We start from the raw sequence: 18111 nt of genomic DNA, 5'->3' as shown, positions 1-18111 counted from the left end.
AGAGTTGTCTATGGTCTGTATAAACTTGTTGTCTAGATGGGGATACATCAAGGTGATTACCATTTAATGCAGCTTACTACTTCTGTGTTCTTCTTCTGCCTACAATGGTTACACATGTTACCCTCTAGGTGTTCTGGGTGTGTTTCTGAAAAGACTGAATATTCTAAGTTTCTTCAGCTTTGCTCTTGAGTTGTATTTATGGACTCGTCAAAGTCCACCCTCCATTCTTAGCATCCCTCTTGAACCATGGAGCTCCAACTGAGATGCAGAATCATACACAGGCCCTGTTTAGGCCCAACCTCTGTAGAAAGGTAGCCCAACCAGGCTAACCACTTTAGCTTCCATTGCACAAAAAGTTAGCATTTCCCTTTGATAAGAAAAGCATGCCACAAAATTCAATCATTTCTTCTTGCAGGCATGTGTGCTGAAGTAGCCATCTATCTGAGGCCCTGGGTAGGAGCATACGCTTTTCATCACTACAGTTATTGTGGCAACAGACTTTATTTTTAAACTACTTAATATATGACTTCTTAGAGGCCTGATTTGTCTTTTCTTTGAGGTGGAAATATTTGTCACAATCGTGTTCTGCTGCCCAATAAATCAAAATGTTGAGTCTCTGCTAATAAAAATAGTTGCTTTGAAGTATAACCTTAAATGTCTAATTTCCTACCAGCAATAATGAGACTTTATGCAGCCATTTGGGGGGACAGGGTTTTCTTTTTTCTGTCCTTTTGTTTTGCTAACATGTGGGTTGTCTAATGACAGGATTTTGTGTTCCAGATGTTTTGGCGAGGGAAAGCGGTAAGTGCCGGTATACTTCTCAGACCTTCGTGCCACCCAAGTGGCTGTGACATCACTGGCCACCGTGAGCCTATCCAGACAACCCCTGTCTCCCACCCCCCCAACCCCTTATTTAATGTTGCTAACCCTTTAGTCATCAACACAATATAACAGAAATTCTTTTGTGCAGCAATTATGACACAGACATCCAAAAAGAGGAAAAGGATTTGAAGCCACACAGAAGTTAAAACCCATGTGGTTTTAATAAGAAGAAAAGAAAGAGATGGTTTAATTAAATAATAAGACTAGACTCCCTGGTGGTTAATAAGGTCATTTGCCACATGATTAAAGGTACATGCAAGTGGAATGTCTGTGGTTCCCTTCCCACTCACATGGACGCACTTGGAAGCTGGGAACGCTGCTCACTTAAATACCAGGAGTCCTTTGAAAGGAGAGATAGGGAACAATGCAGAGTCGCTTTTGAAACTGTTTCATCATCACCTCCTTCTCCAAAAACAGAGGAACACAGGGCCGTAGTGGAAGCCCGCACTGCAGCAGCAGCAGGGCGGGGAGCTTTCAGAGGGAACACTCCCGCTCTGCGCTCTCAGCCAGGGCTGCTCTCACAGGAACGAGACTGGGTCTGCTCTTGACGTCTCCGGGTTGGGTCAACAAATGCTTGAGCCTCCAAGACCCCAGCTCATTTAAATAAAATGTTTCATGTTCATTTCTTTGCCATCTACCTTCTTGCTTCTGTCTCTTCCCTGCGCATCACTCCGGATGTCTTGGTTGCTTCTTCGAGGCTTCTTCCTTCCCCGGGAATTCATTTTCTTAGCTTTGTGAAATATTCATGGAACAGGATCTGCTGCTGGCCCACCAGAAGCCTCTGCTGCTGGGTAACCAGCAGGGGCTGCACAGCGGCTGCGGTGACCGAGCATCTTGTTCCAAAGTACTTGCCACCCGGCCTGAGCCGAGGAGCTGACCTGTCCTGGCAGGATTCCATATCTGCCTGCTACTTGTCCAGGTGCCCCAGAGGAACCTCTCTGCTTCTTAGCTGGTGAATGGAAGTGATGGTGTCCTCGCCACTTGCCACAGCTGTAGGTGCAAACAGCTCTACAAACTGGAGGGCTGGCATACATGTATCAGATGAACACCATCACTGTCTTCCCTCAAGACCCTCCAAATGTCCCCAAGGGACCTCTTGTCTTAGGGCAAGAAGGTCCCTGCCAGCTTTAGAGTTCATAGTGTATCATTCACTCAAGGAATGTCTAATAAGCCCCGGCTACTGAAGTGAATAGGGAGGCAATATTCCAGTGCTCACAGGCCTCAGATGCTAAAGGAATGATGGAAAGCAAGAAAAGAAATCGGATAATCATAAAGCATAAATAATTCTATGGAGAAATTATCTAGACTGATACACTGGGGAGACAGTGACATGAGGGTTGCTTTACACAGGGGATCATAAATGCCCATTTGGATGGAGCACATTTCAAAGGCATCACAAATGGAAAGAAAGATCTCCCTGCACCAAGAGCAGCAGGAGGCCCATTCCAAGGAGAGGGCTGAGGCCTTGAGGTGTAACAAGGATTGGCTGGTAGAAGAGCAACAAAATGACCCCTGAGCCCAAGTCAAAGTGAGTCACTGGGATGAGCTCAGAGAGATGAGCAGGCACCTGCAGGATGACTTAACAGGTGCAAGTTCTATTCCAAATGCAAGGGGAGCCCCCTAAGGTGCTAAGCAGGTGTGTGATGCAATCTGATGGACATTGTTCTTATCACCTGGGCTGCTGAATGGAAAATGACTTTTAAGGGGACAAGATGAGTGAAAGAAGATCAAGAAGAGAAAAGGGAAGTAATTCACATGGGTCATGAAAATGATATGGGTGAGGAAGACAGCAATGGATAAAGAAAAGACTGGGAACATTGAAATCTAATTTGGAGGTGGAGCTGAGAAGGATCTGGGTATGTGGCCAGGATAGCTCAGGTCAGGAGCACAGAAGGCCAGAACAAAAGCGGGGCTGCTGCTGTGGTGCAGTGTTAAGCTGACACTGGTGATGCTGGCATCCATGTCACAGTGCTGGTTCAAGCCCTGGTTACTCTGTTTCTGATCCAACTTCCTGCTAATGCACCTGGGAAGGTAGCAGAAGATGATCCAAGTGCTTGGGCCCTTACCAACCATTTGGGAGAGCAGGTTGGAGTTCCTAGCTTCTGCTTTCATCCTGTCCAGCTCTGCAAGTCCAGCCTTGCAAGTCATCTGGACAGTGAACCAGCAGAGGAAAGACCTCTCCTCTCCTCTCCTCTCCTCTCCTCTCCTCTCCTCTCCTCTCTTCTCTCTCTCTCTCTCTCTCCTCTCTCCCTCTCTCTCTGTCACTATTTCAAATAAATAAGTCTTTTAAAAAAAAAAACAGAAAAACAGAAGAAAAAACAGAATAAATTCCAAAGAAAGAATCTCAATTTTATCAACCTGTTTCTTCATAGTACATCTGTGTAGACTTCTCAATTTACCCAGTCAATGTCCTTTGATGAAGTAGAGAGAAGGGACATCTCCAGATAAACCATGTCCTGTCTACACATGGCTAGGAAAATGAAAATCGAGGTATTGATTCCCTGGAAACAGCACAGGAAACCAAGACGTGTTCCAGACACAAGATTGTCTCGTTTCAGGTTGACCCACAGATGCCTCGCTTCAATTGGTGTGGTCGTTTCTATCCAGCAAGAACTGAACCCAGACGTTTTAAAACCACTTGGGCTTTACTGAGGCACCGTAAAGTCAAACAACTACACCAGGAAAAACATGAGTTACAGTGCTATGGCCACTCATTCATTTTCTTTCTCTCTCTCTCCTTTCATTTTGAAATAATTTCAGATTCGCAGGAAATTGCAAAAATAGGACAGAGAGTTTCCACATACCCTTCACTTAGTTCTCCTGACTTTAACACAATATTAAAACCAGGAAACTGATGTGGCTATAACTATGTGTATATTTCCATTCTATTTTATCACGTATATAGATTCCTATAACCAGCATCACAATCAAAATACAGACCACCACAAAGACCTAAGGTGTCAATGTTTTACTACTTTGATTGAAATGTAGAAACTTGTAAGCCCCCCTGCTGCCTTCCCACCATGACTCTGCAATACAAGGGTCTCAAATATTCCCTCTCCATGCACTGAAATCCACTTCAGACCATGTTAAGCCTCTGGCTTTGAACATTAAACATAATTTAGAAAAGTTAAGAGGAGAAAAAGAGTCTATTGTATTTACTCCTATTTTTACTCTTTCCATTATCCTTTCTTCCTTCCAGATGTTCTAAGATTCCTTCCTTTATAGTCTCCTTTCTGTTTCAAGAACTTGCTTTAGCCATTTGTTCAGGGTTGGCCTGCTGGTGACAAACTCTCTTAGCCTTCCTTCCTTCGAGAGAATGATGAAGGATTGATTTCTCTTCCTGCAGAATAATTTCATAGAGCATTGACTCAGAGCTGACAGTTGTTTTCTTTTAGCTCTTAAAAAAAAAAAAAAAAAAAAAAAACGAAAACAAAAAAATTGTGGCACTTCCTTCTGGCTCCCTGGGTTCTGAAGGGGAATCCATTGTTATTTAAATGGCTTTTCCTCTGTGGGTTATGTGGCATTTCTCTCTTGTTGCTTCCAAGAGATTTTGTTTTTGTCTTTATTTTCTGAAGTTTGGTTATAATGTATGTTGGTGTGGATTTATTTGAATTTATTACACTTGGGCTTCCTCAGTTTTGCCAAATTTGGGAAGTTTTCCACCTTTATGTCATGGAGTACTTTCCTGGCTCCTCCTGGCTCCACCTTCTTTTCTAAGATTCTAACAACACAAATATGAGGACTTTCATTATAGTTCAGTTTTTTGAAAAATTCTGTTAATTAATTTTTTATTTATTTTCAGTCTTTTAAAACTATTGCTCAGATTGAGTGAGTTCTTTTTTTTTTTTTTTAAGATTTATTTATTTATTTGAAAGAGTTACACAGAGAGAGGAGAGGCAGAGAGAGAAAGGTCTTCCATCTGATAATTCACTCCCAAATTGGCCGTAATGGCCGGAGCTGTGCTGATCCGAAGCCAGGAGCCAGGTGCTTCTTCCTGGTCTCCCATGTGGGTGCAGGGGCCCAAGCACTTGGGCCACACCCGGGCCACAGCAGAGAGCTGGACTGGAAGAGGAGCAGCCAGGACTAGAACCAGCGCCCACATGTGATGCTGTTGTTTCAGGCCAGCACGTTAACCCACTGCACCACAGTGCCAGCTCCCAGATTGGGTAATTTCTACTGTTCTATCTTCAAGTTCCCAGATTCTTTCCTCTGTCTTCTCCAATGGGCACATCCATTGTGGGGAGCAACTCGGACTAGACTGTTACTGGAATTAAGACTTATTCTATGCATCTGCTCTCCCACAATATGGCGCTGAGAAGGGAGTAACAACTTCTGCGCAGCTGCCTCTGGCCAACTTGAGTGATGACCTGCAGGAGCTGATCCTGCTACTGATTGGAGGAGAGCAGCGTACTCGGCCTGTGGGTAGCAGAGTTGGGATTGGTGGAAGAGGACTATAAAGGAGGAGAGAGACAACATGCACCAGGAACATCTAAGGGGAACACCTGAGCAGCCCCCGAGAGAGCCGGCCGGCGGTGTGCCGCTCCCCTGTGGAAGTGGGGAAAGTGGCAGGGGGAACCGCCTTTCCACGGAGGTGGAAGGGACGGTAGCCAACCTGGGAAGAACCAGCAGCAAACCCGGGGAGGGCCGAGCAGACAAAAGAACAGCGCAGGGTCCTGTGTCGTTCCTCCACGAAGACAGGGAGCGACAATCCATTAAGTTTTTTATTTTGTTATCCTATTTTTAACTTCTAAAATTTTCACTTGGTTCTTTTTTATGTCTTCTATTTCTTTCTGATGCTATTTTTTCTTTTGTTTCCTGCATGCTCATTTTGCATGTCAAACCATTTTGTAATGATGGCTTTAAAATCCTTGTCAGATAAGTCTAACATATGTGATATGTCAGTGTTAGTGTTTATTTTCCTGTTCTTTTTTTAAAAAAACTTGTTAATGTGAACTTCATTGCCCAAAGAATGACCATCCCTTGCTCCAAGGACAAACATGTTTGCAAGTTTCCCATGGGTCTCTGGGGAGTTGGGTCTGGTTTTTTTTTTTTTTTTTTTTTTTTTTTTTTTTTTTTTTTCCTTAATAATACAGGCATTTTACAGTGCTGAGAGCACATACTGGGGTCTGATGGACTAAGGGTTCTATTACTTACCAGTTCTGTGGACAAGTTATTTGACCTGTAAACCTCAGTTGTTTCATCTCTGCTGAGATATGAGTACATTTCTGAAGTGTGTAGGTGTTGGGAGATGGAGTAAATAATACGATGTTTTTGTAATTGGCATAAATTGTTCCTCAAAAATTTAAGAGAAACTCATTCAAACAGAAATTTATTATAAAATATAGCATATGCACAGAAGAGCACGCACAACATGCATGTGCATTTCAAAAATAAATAAAGTGAATCTTGCACTTAATAGAATATGGTCGAACAAAAATACAGGAATCAAGTTTCAGCCAAATACTGAATGATATTGTAAACATATAAGCTTTCCCATGCAATATTTGGGAAATACTTTTACTAAAATACTTTATTATTTATCTGAATATAGTTTAACTATATTTCCTCTCATGTAGTTTAGTTCTACCCGTTTTGGTCTATCCTTGGATTTTTTCCACTTTCATTTTTCTGAAGCATGTCAAAAATTCAGCCCCAACTCTGCACTATCCTTATCACACCTCTGTCTTTTTTTTTTTTTTTAATGTTTCCCTACTCTATAATCTGATAATCCAGAAACCCTATTATGAGAATCTGGATAGATGCCTCAGATTTCGGCCCACCGAGATTACTTCGAAGATACTTCCTGCCAGACTGATGTTGTTTTGTCAAAGGCAGGTGGTCCTAATGGCGGCTGTAATCCCTCCACGCCTACCTGGCCTCAAGAACTCATCAGTTTTGGTGTCCAGGACCCAAATGCAACTCTTGAGTTATTTCCTTCCAAGCTCCAGCATGCTCTAGAGAGCTGAGTACTCAGAGGTCAAGTTTTACTACTGAAACTCACCAGGGCCGGCACCGTGGCTCACTTGCTTAATCTTCCATCTGCGGCACCAGCATGCCTTATGGGCGCCGGGTTCTAGTCCCGGTTGCTCGTCTTCCAGTCCAGCTCTCTGCTGTGGCCCAGGAGGGCAGTGGAGGATGGCCCAAGTGCTTGGGTGCCTGCACCCGCATAGGAGACCAGGAAGAAGTCCCTGACTCCTGGCTTCAGATTGGTGCAGCGTGCCGGCTGTGGCAGCCATTTGGGGGGTGAACCAACGGAAGGAAGACCTTTCTTTCTGTCTCTCTCTCTCACTGTCTAACTCTATCTGTCAAATAAATAAAAAAAAGAAAGAAACTCACCCACCTACCACCCTCTTTGCTGACCCAGACTCCTGGGAGCTACCTTTTCCTCTGCTTCAAGTTCTTCTTTCTCAACACTTGGAAAGTAAAACACATGTCTTTTCATCCCTTGGTGTCATAAGGGGAATACTGTTAGTGGCTTTGAGGATGGGGGTTGGAGAGTGTGGGTGATTTATGACACCAATGTTCCATCACCACAAGCAAAGAGATGGTTTATCTTTCTTTCAAAGGAAAATCATCAAGATCGATGTTGTGATGTAGTGGGTAAAGCCACTGCCTACAACCATATTGGCCCTGGTTCATGTCCTGGCTGCTCCACCTCTGATCCAGCTCCTTGCAAATGGTCTAGAAGATGGCCCTAGTACTTGGGTCCCTGCCACCCATGTAGGAGATCCAGAAGAAGCTCCTGGCTCCTGGCTTCCACCTGACCCAGCCCTGGCCATTACAGCCATCAGGGAGTGAATCAGCGGATAGAAGATCTCTGTCTCTGTCTCTGTCTGTCTATCCATCTCTATGTATAACTCTATCAAATAAATAAATCTTTTAAATAAAGACAAACTCTTGGAAAAGCAATAGTAGCCTCCTATCCACCAGGAATTAAGTGCTTGCTTCTTCTGATGAGTAGAAATAAATAATGTACTTATATTTGCATATTTCCAACATTAAATTCTAAAAAGTGTACACATAAACATCTCCAACTGAATGACTAGAAAATAAGGAAAGTCATTCAAATGTTTTGGGTATTAATTGCTGCATAATCTTTTCTTGTGCATTAAAACTTCCAAGTGACAAAAAGCCAGAGTTTAACCTTCAAGACCCACCTGCAGCACAATACACTGTGTCACTTCTACTACGAATCTTTTTTTTTTTTTAAACACAGTTACAAACTGCATTTATCAAATATAGCCCAGAAAAAAACAAAGTGGTGACAGGGCAGCGGACAGCCGGAAAGGCAAGGGTGTGGGGAAGGAAGGAAAGGCTGTCTTGCATTCTTCACCTTGATGATCCCGAGAGTTAATGGACTCCTTGTATGCCCAAGAGGGCCTCTGTTCTCCCACCACCTGCCACACTCCTCCTCCCCAGCTGCCTCTCTGCCTCCCTGCCCAGCTGAGGCCATGAAACGGCTATAGAGACAGAGTGGGGAAGGGAGCCTGCCTGGCAGACCCCAGGGAGACCCGACCCAGTAAATATTTTTTGACCAGCACAGTGTCCACCATCTGTCAAAGCCAATGACATGAACCAGGGTGAATGAGTCAACAAATGGCCTAGTTTGTATTTGATGAGGATCAAGGCCATTAGGAATTAAGTCCAAGAGCTGGGCTACAGTCCTATCTTAACAAAAGCCGAACATCCCACATCTGCAAGTCACAAAATCTTTCCAGAATCTTTCCAGATCCGAGCCCTACTTCCTCTTGGTTAAACAAAATTTGAAAGTGGAGTCACCTGAGGCTTTTGTCCCATGAAGTTTCCCAGATTGTCATCAGGCACTGGGTTGCTGGGTGAAAGACGTGTCTCCCTCTAAGCCAGTGCCCTTCAGGTCCACATGTCACACCTGCCCTCATATTAGGAGAAAGCTATGGCCATGCGGACCTCTTAGCTTACTGACCGCCCTGATCAGCCGCATCCCAGACTGCAAGTCTGTTTCGGTACTCGACAACCCTACAGGACTTCCCAGGCTCCGTGCTCTGAAGCCCCCTAGCAGTTGGTCTAACAACTTCTTCTATTTCTTACTTGCTTTCAGAAACCTGTTCAATATCTTAGACACACAGCCTTCTTGGTTTTGTTGTAATTGTTATTCTTTTTTTTAACTTTTATTTAATGAATATAAATTTCCAAAGTACGACTTATGGATTACAATGGCTTCCCCCCCCAATATCGTCTCTCCCACCCGCATCCCTCCCCTTTCCCACTCCCTCTCCCCCCCTTCCATTCACATGAGGATTCATTTTCGATTCTCTTTATATACAGAAGATCAGTTTAGCATACATTAAGTAAAGATTTCAACAGTTTGCTCCCACACAAACATAAAGTGAAAAATAATAGATGATTTTTTAAATGATGATGAAATCAGATCAGACCTATTGTCATGTTTAATCCCAGTGAGAGTCAAGTTGGGAATTGATAGTTTCCAAGGCTACGGAAGCCTTTTGAGTTCACCGACTCTTATCTTGTTTAGACAAGGTCATATTCAAAGTGGAGGTTCTCTCCTCCCTTCAGAGAAAGGTACCTGCTTCTTTGAAGACCTGTTCTTTCCACTGGGATCTCACTCACAGAGATCTTTCATTTAGGATCCCTGAATTTTTTTTTTTTTTGACAGGCAGAGTGGACAGTGTGAGAGAGAGACAGAGAGAAAGGTCTTCCTTTGCCATTGGTTCACCCTCCAATGGCCGCCGTGGCCGGCGTACTGCGCTGATCCGATGGCAGGAGCCAGGTACTTATCCTGGTCTCCCATGGGGTGCAGGGCCCAAGGACTTGGGCCATCCTCCACTTCTGTAATTATTATTCTTGACTAAGATCTGGGTTATAATTATTCATCCAGAAATCCAAAGAACCAGCCTGAAGAGGCCTCAATAGAAAGACCTCGTGACCAGATCCTGACAGCATTAATAGGAGATGCTGCACCTGCTTGGCTGACAGCTAGGCTGCATTTTGGTTAGAGAAGTGCAGGAATTCTATCTCAGCAAATTGACCCAAGGGGAGGAGCAACTTTGGGGTTACAAATTCCACTCATTTCTGGAAAGGAGAGGACGATTCCAAGGCTTCCCCTGAAGCCAGCCAAAGATAGGCTCCCTGCATTGACCTCCCATCAGGTGAGCCAAGGGGAGGAGGGGGAAAAGAGAAGGGACTCTCACAGTGCCTTTGCAAGCTAGCTTTGGGACTAAAATCTGTGTGGTACGTACCAGTGCGATGTTGTCTGTGTGGTACTTACTCGTCCTCCACACAGGTCTGCGGCAGCACCCCACTTCCACAGGAACAGGAGAGGCTGAGCAAGTGTACAGGAGCATGGAGCACACACCCATCAGAGCAGAGTCCGTCCAGAACACAGGCCTTCTGCTTCCGCATCCCATGCTGCTTGCTGTTTTCCTTCTAGTTACAAAGCTTTATCAGCTCACAGACAGGATCTAGGCAGTACAGACACAAAAGAAGAGAAGAGAGAATTCCACATCACTCCCAGGCAAAAGAGGCACTATTTACATTTTGCTGGATTTTCACTACCACTTATGTTGTCTCTGCTGTAGAAAGCTTGCCAGGTACAAAAATGTAAAAAGGTAAACGATGAAATTGCACAGGGATAAACTGAGGCACATTTCCTTCTGATCTTGGGTTTCTAAATCGGTGTTAACACATATCATGGGCTACAGAGTGTCCCACTGCCTACATCCTTTCCTTACAGTGACCATCTTTGCGGCAGCACACATCTCTGAGGCTTCCCAAGGCCCTTCCATCACACTGGCCCCAAGTGGTAGTGGCCCTCTTGACAGCACTAAGTCAAAGAGGGCTAGGGTGTTACACATGATCCACAGCCTTCTCCCAGCCGCAGTATTATTTTTGAGACCTCCCAGCATATCTCACGTTTAGCGTCAAGTAATTCTTGCACACTTTTCTCTCTCAGCCCCTTTCATTGGTTTCCATCATCTAAAAGTCACCTGAGGATTGAGTTCTAACTGCTCCTTCTCCCTCAACAAGCACACGTCTCCAGGCTCTGTGTCTTACCGTGCGACAGTGTCCCGGGCAGACGTGGGTTAGGCCACATCTTGTTTTACTCTTTGGATGCCCCAGGGCAGCACTTCCCAAATGTCAGCTTGCGCACACGAATCCTGGGGATCCTGTTACGATGCGGATCCCCCTCCACGAGTTCTTGGGCAGGCCTGTACTTTCTCTGGTGATGTTCACATCGCTGGCCCCAGCACCACACCTTGAGCAGCAAGGCCCTAGAGTTCCCCTGTAGGTTCCCTTCTGTCTCCCCCCTGCAGCTTCTCTCCTTTTCTTCCTTTCTTTATCTCCCCATTCAAAGAAACTCATAGAGATACATGCCTGCAGCCTTTGTGTACCCCTCCAACTGACCCATCAAGGTTGGGAATGTCTACTTAGTACCTGTACCTCTTTGTCAGCTCCTGTCCATCACCATCACCATCACCATCACCTAGACAGTTCCCACATCAGCTATTTGATGATGACTGAAATCCTATCCACCCTGCTTTGGTTACAAGCACAGATGTTGTGAAAATGCTAGTACAAACGTTGCCATGCTGTGAGTTGGAAAACATTTCACACCATTAAGAGAGATTGAGGCCTGAACTCAAAGCTTTCCTTCAATTTAAGATGCCCTAACTGAGCCACGAGAGGCAGGAAGTTGCTATTGGGAGGTTGGCTATCTAAATATGGGAAGCATTGTAAAAGGGGGCAACCATGAAATATGGGTCTTGTCCTTCAAGCCCCAACTCTCCCAATTCTGCTGTGTATGAAGCAAAAAGCCTGGGAGATAGAGCAGTGAGGGGCTGCCAAGGTGTCATGCTATGATGAAAGAGAAAGAAAGAGTAGGCACTGAAGGGGTGGGGTGGATGGCGAGATAGAGCGCCCACATCCCCTCATTCTGCCACACAATTCAACCTTTTCCAACCCAGCCATGGTCAAAGAGTCTATCATGTTCTTTACTCATAAACTCCTGTTCTGCCTTCCCCGTCTCTGAAGACACCCAGATGCTGATGGCCTGTGCCAAGGTGACCTGGAACTTTCCAGATGCTTTGGGAATCATCTCCCACAGAACCTCTTCCTCCCATGGCCCTTCCCAGAAAGCCCAGGGTCTCTGTCAGAGGCAGCCCAGTCCAGTTATAGTGAACACTTGTGGTTCATCAAAAACAAATTGTGCAAAAGAGAATGCACAAAAGAACAATTAATAAAATTCAGAGAATCAAAGTGGCATGAGGAGCTGTACATTTTATGGCGCCTCCTCATTAAAAGGGAAGAACAATCAGCCCTCTGACGGGGAGCCACTCCCTCGAGGCTGGCATGGTGGATCCCACAGTCCATTATCTCTGCACCTCATTTCCAATTCTAATGGACGCCACCTGTCTTGTTCTGGCCTGCAACGGATGGCGTTTTCTGGCTTTAAAAGCAGGAAGAGAAGGACTTGTGTTGTGCCTTTTACTTAGCCAGGGTAGCATCTGTTCTCTTCCCAAAAGGAACTGCTGGCTGAAGGACACACGGCCAGGATTTTCTTTCCAGTAAAGATTTTTTCAAATTCCCGTGGAAGTTCCTGTTACCGTTTTCTGATGGGCTTCTCTGCCTAACAGCTCTCTGCTGGTACTCGCCTAGCCTCAGGCTATAGGTTGATGGCATCAATTAATTGATCATTTGTCCACATGAAGTCTGGGGACCTGGGATTTTTCAGAAGTGATTTCAGTTCCCACACGTGAAAAGGTGGCTGCCAGCAAAACTCTTTCAGAAATATTCCTTATTATTATAACTTAATTTATTGGCCTCTTTTTTTTTAAAGCAAAATACATAAACCACTAGTGGCTTAGTTGGTATGCCAATATGTCAAAACTCAGTCTTTAGGGACCAAGACTATTGGTGTTAATGGTTAAGAACAGTGAAGATGCCCACACCTCCTACTGGAGTACCTGAGTTTGATTCCTGGCTCTAGCTCTTAACTCCAGCATCCTGCCAATGCAGACCCTTGCTGGATCCCTGTTACCCACCTGGGAGACCTGGATTGAGTTCCTGACTCGAGTTTTAGCCCCAGGCCTATCTGTGTCCATTACAGACACTTGGAGAGTGAGTCAGCACTAGGGAGCTCCATCTGTTTCTCTCTGCCTCTCATGCAAACAAATACTTTTTTTTTTTTTTTTTTTTTTTTTTTTTTTTTAGGAGCCAAGAGCCAGGTGCTTTTTCCTGGTCTCCATGGGGTGCAGGGCCCAAGCACTCGGGCCATCCTCCACTGCACTCCCTGGCCACAGCAGAGGGCTGGCCTGGAAGAGGGGCAACCGGGACAGAATCTGGCACCCCGACCGGGACTAGAACCCGGTGTGCCGGCGCCGCTAGGCGGAGGATTAGCCTAGTGAGCCGCGGCGCCGGCCCAACAAATACATTTTTTAAAAAACAGTTGCTAACGTGTTTGTTTTAATTCAGCAGAGGAAGCAGAGACCAAGTGCAAAACACCTCTTAGCCCATGGGATAGGTGAGCTTGAGTGATAGTAAAGAGTAGAATATTCTAGAACCACTAGAGTTCTAGTCACTGGAGGAAAAATTGCCTGTCTCACTTAGCATCTTAGAAAGTCAAGCTGATGGCCAAGGACAGAGGGAGAGAGGCTGCTGTCACTTCTCAGCTTCCCCGTCACACCCCTGAGGCCCCTGAGTGAGTGAAAGCTATGCTGCCTTCGTTCTGAGAGACAGGTGTTAAACTGGTCTGCTGAATCAGATGAGCTTTTGCCAACACTGGAGAAACAGGGGTAGCTTGGTGACTAAGGGTACACTCCATGAGGAAATGGGAGTCCAACCTAGAGCGCCAGGCTTCCCCGAAGCGCTGGCAGAGAAAGGCAAGATGGGAAGAGGAAATAATACCAACATAACAATCTCCGCGGAAACGAACGGGTGACAATGATAACCGCCACCAGCACCCAGCACCTGCCGGCCATCAGACCCAGAGTCATTCTCTCCATTTCACCGATGAGAAAACCAAGGCTCAGGGCAGTTCAGGAATTTGCCCAAGGTCACAGCGTCAGTTAATCTGATATTAAAGGCATGAGTTTTGGCCAAAGGCTGAAAACCCAGCTCTGCCACTTGGTGGCTGCCTGCTCTGGGGCCCTGCGCTGAACTTCCCTCCGCTGCTTCGTCTCATTGGCCACCTTGTCACGAGGGCTGGCTCCAGTTTTGATGTTTGACTGCTGACAACTTTTGGGACTCACTCCTTCCTCTTCTCCTTCTTCTGTGAGCTGAAGAGGAAGCCTGGGCGTTCCCCGCTGGGTGCCACCCAGACTGTTTAAAGGCGCCTGGGAACTGTCCCCCTGGCCTGCATCCTCTCCCTGTTCTCTTAAACCATTTCCAAACCTGCTTGGGAGCTGCGTGCCCTCTCCAGAAAGCACCATTGTGTGAAACCCTGTGGTCCCACTCAATGTATGGGTGGCATCATCCAAACTGAATTTCTGCTGGGGTCCGCCCTGCAGAGTGTAAATCCTGCATCCCTTCTCGTTCTCTAAATTACCTGTGCGTGGACAGTTGATCTGCAAAGCCGCAGCAGGCTCCCGCAGTCTCTGGCTGTTCTTTGCATTCATTAACAAGCAGCACCTGCAGATCACAGCAGAGACAAAAGAGAGCCTCATGGAGGTGTTTCTTGGCTGGTTCTCGGTTCTCGCTGACTTGGTGCACAGCTCTGACCACTGTAGCACTCCCCTGTGCTGCCAGCTCCTGCCAGGCAGGCTCTGTCCCACACCCAGCACCCTCTGTGTCCTCCCTCCACCCTTCAGCCCTGGGTTTGCCAAAGCTGCAAACCCCAGGTGCCCTCTTGTTGACACTCTTACTGCTGCCCTGCCTCTGCAGGTGCTTGTTCTTAAACGCTCCTTATTGGACCCATCTGAATCCAATTCTGATTCCGGCCGGGACCCTCACTGGTCCACTCTGTAAGCCTCAGTCCCCTCCATTGTAAAATAGAAATCACTACAAAAACTTCACAAATCTGGCCAACACTAAATGGTACTGTTACTGTTGTTGTTATCACTACTTACACCAACAATAATAAAATGAATTATGCCACTGGTGTTAAAAACCCGGGTCTCTGAGTTTCACAAGTTCATGATTTTCCCACCAGGCTCCACTTTCCTTCTGTAAAGAAAAGAGGTCCGGCCTCTCCCAGCCCATCTTGGAAATATCATAGTTAGACTGTCACATGAACTGAATCATTCCTCATTCCTTACTTAAACAAAACTTCTCCAGCGCAGCAGATTCGTCAGTTGCATGGGAGGTCGCCAAAAGAACAAAGTGTTCTGTTTTCCTTCTAACAGCCCCACGCCAGACATGATTCTATGTCTCTCACCCACCAGGGACTTTCTGGAACATCATCTCATAAGACAGCCAATGAGGATGAAATAGAAATCATTGTAATTAGCATTCAAATGATAGGTGTTTGTCACAAGTCCATTATCAGAAACCAAATATTCATGAGGCAGCAGACGTGACCTTTGCAGCTTCTAAACATTCGTGACCGCTGCATGAGAGGCTCCCCATCTGCCAGTGCTCCCAGAGTTTACAGTCCTCCAAAATGGCCAGGAAACATGTGATTCCCGGAAAGAAAGGCTCTCAGGTCCCGGTAATGCAAATAATATATAGTTTGTGTATAAGATGAGCATGACCTAAGGAAGGAGGCCAAGACGCAGTGGAAAATTAGGGGGCTTGAGTGGCTATGGAAAGGGTTTGAGATATCTCCCTGCTGTGAAGTCCCCGCCCACCCACCTTTCTGGACAATCTTCCTGCCATTGTCTCCTCCCCAGCCTGGAGTCTAATAAACATTCAGTTAAAGAGACAGTGTGTTTTGTCACCTACCAACTTTGGGGAAGTGTCCCATTATCAGAATAATTGGAAATGACCACCACTCTGGGCCACAATTTCCCAGTGGATGAGTCACATGCAAGGCCCTGGCTCTGGATACGGTGGCAGCAATAGGTGAGGAAGATCTGACAGCTTTGAAGGAGGGAACCCTGGGTGAAACTCCTGACTCCGCTGCTCACTGGCAGAGAGGCCTTCACTACTTATCCCACCTCTCTGGGCCTCTTCTTGGGCAAAACGCAGATCATAATACCCATTATGAAGGTTATTTGGACATCAGATCAAATGTAAGAAAATCACCTAGCACAAATGTACTGTATGTTTAGTAAATAACACCTGTATTTACCATCGAACTCTAAGTCTGTAACTCAGGCAAACCTAACATGTGAGTGCCCATAATGCTCCCAAGCACTGACCTGGGGTCCCAGGCCAGGATTCTGATCCAGTGTTGCCAGTCACTTGCTATGTGATCTTGGGCAAGTCCCAGCTCTTTCTATGCTAATGGGGGCCCTTGAGCTATTTTCAAAATCTCACGGTATACCATGGGGAGCATCTAATTATCGGAGATGAGGCTGCACAAGCCCTGCCTTTGCTTTGGAAGGAATTATCTCATAGTCTCATGATGCTCTGATTATTTTATTTTGATATGCTGTTCTCATTGGGAGCTACCTACTGCTTTAATTAACGAATTGAGAAAAATCAATGTATTATTGAGGAAGTTCAGCATTTTGATAAGAAGATCTTAAAAAAATATGTAGAGCCGGCGCCGCGGCTCACTAGGCTAATCCTTCACCTTGCAGCGCCGGCACACCGGGTTCTAGTCCCGGTCAGGGTGCCGGATTCTGGCACGGTTGCCCCTCTTCCAGGCCAGCTCTCTGCTGTGGCCAGGGAGTGCAGTGGAGGATGGCCCAAGTACTTGGGCCCTGCACCCCATGGGAGACCAGGATAAGTACTTGGCTCCTGCCATCGGATCAGCACGGTGCGCCAGCCGCAGCGCGCCTGCCGCGGCGGCCATTGGAGGGTGAACCAACCGCAAAGGAAGACCTTTCTCTCTGTCTCTCTCTCTCACTGTCCACTCTGCCTGTCAAAAAAAAAAAAAATATGTAGAAGAAATTTAAAGGAGATTCTTGGTGATATAAAGTCTGCAAAGCATTTCCTAAGGCACTTATTTACTCCACCATGTTGTAGTTCTAGCATTTTCTTCAAAGACTGTGGTGCTCCAGAATTTTCTCCCATGGGAGGAGACTGAAAAGTATTTCAACTCATCATGCTTTGCCTCTCCCCAACACATCTGTGTAGTTTCTAGTCGTGTGACACCAGCCACAGTCACCTGTCTTAGACAGTAGCCTCTTTTGGGCCATTGACATTTTATAGATAAATAAGATATTAGATATTAACCAAGTCTTTCTAAAGTAGTTACCAAGCACATATTCTCAGCAAGGTACTGTTCTAGATCATGGAAACCCAGGAGTGAACAAAACAGAAAGACTCCCTGACCTCAGAGAGTTCATATTCTGATGGAGAAAGATGGGCAATAAACCAAACCATACTGCAGATACATTATATGATGTCAGTGATAAGAGTTTTGAAGAAAAACAAGAGGCTTGGCAAAGTGACAGAAACAACACATCAGGCAGGGCTACAGTGAAAAGATTCAAACTGAGAAGTAGATGTCTGAGGGTGAAGGATTCAGGTTTGTGACTTTGGGAAGAGTGTTCCAAGGGAGAGCAGCGCCAGAAGTGGACATGAACTTGGCAGTCCGAGAGCCCCCTAACCACTGTGGCTGCAGAAGGGCAACCTAGACTGTGAGGGGGTCATAGAGGGTGTAGATAACACCCTGTAGGCCATGCTCAGGATTGTGAATTTTATTCCAAGATTGTGATGGGAAACCTCAGGAGATGGGAAGGGAAATTTTACAAAGATCGTGCCAACAGCAAGCCTGGGGCAGGGACAGCAGTAACATTCTGAACCAAATATTCATAGAAACCTGGTGCTGCCACCGCCATAATGAAGTAGCTCAGTGTGCTGCCTTCATGTACCTGGATTTGAGTGGATTTGTTCCCTGTTGTAGAAGTCTCTGTCTTACTTGCAACCCTGGTGCTGCTCTTCTACCCTGACAATATGCAAAGTAATTCAACATAATGACCTATTTTTAATGTGAAGATAAAATGACAACAAAGAGTATTACAGGCAAATGCACAACCCTTCATTGAATACACAAGAGAAGCGTCTGTAACTCAGAAGCATCCATAACTCGCAATCCAGGCACGTCCAGGTATGCCAGTATTTGTGGAAACTGAGGTTCTTGCTCAGAAGCCATGATGGTAGGGTGGAGACATGCATGGGGAG

At 45.8% G+C, this 18111-nt stretch overlaps 1 long non-coding RNA gene across 1 annotated transcript; it reads right to left on the bottom strand.

Annotated features, from left to right (window-relative positions):
- Positions 1-1013: 1013 nt before the first annotated feature.
- LOC108178929 (uncharacterized) lies at positions 1014-15450 on the bottom strand. The gene is made up of 3 exons (XR_016220622.1): positions 14426-15450; positions 10122-10343; positions 1014-2110 (listed from the first exon to the last, which is right to left on the bottom strand). It is a non-coding gene; the product is annotated as an uncharacterized LOC108178929 (long non-coding RNA).
- Between the last annotated feature and the right edge of the window lie 2661 nt (positions 15451-18111).

The sequence above is a fragment of the Oryctolagus cuniculus genome, chromosome 14 (genome assembly GCF_051225735.1).
Source record: "Oryctolagus cuniculus isolate XC-2025 breed Fujian yellow rabbit chromosome 14, ASM5122573v1, whole genome shotgun sequence".
Taxonomy (NCBI): Eukaryota; Metazoa; Chordata; class Mammalia; order Lagomorpha; family Leporidae; genus Oryctolagus; species Oryctolagus cuniculus.
This window is presented reverse-complemented; position numbering and strand designations above follow the sequence as displayed.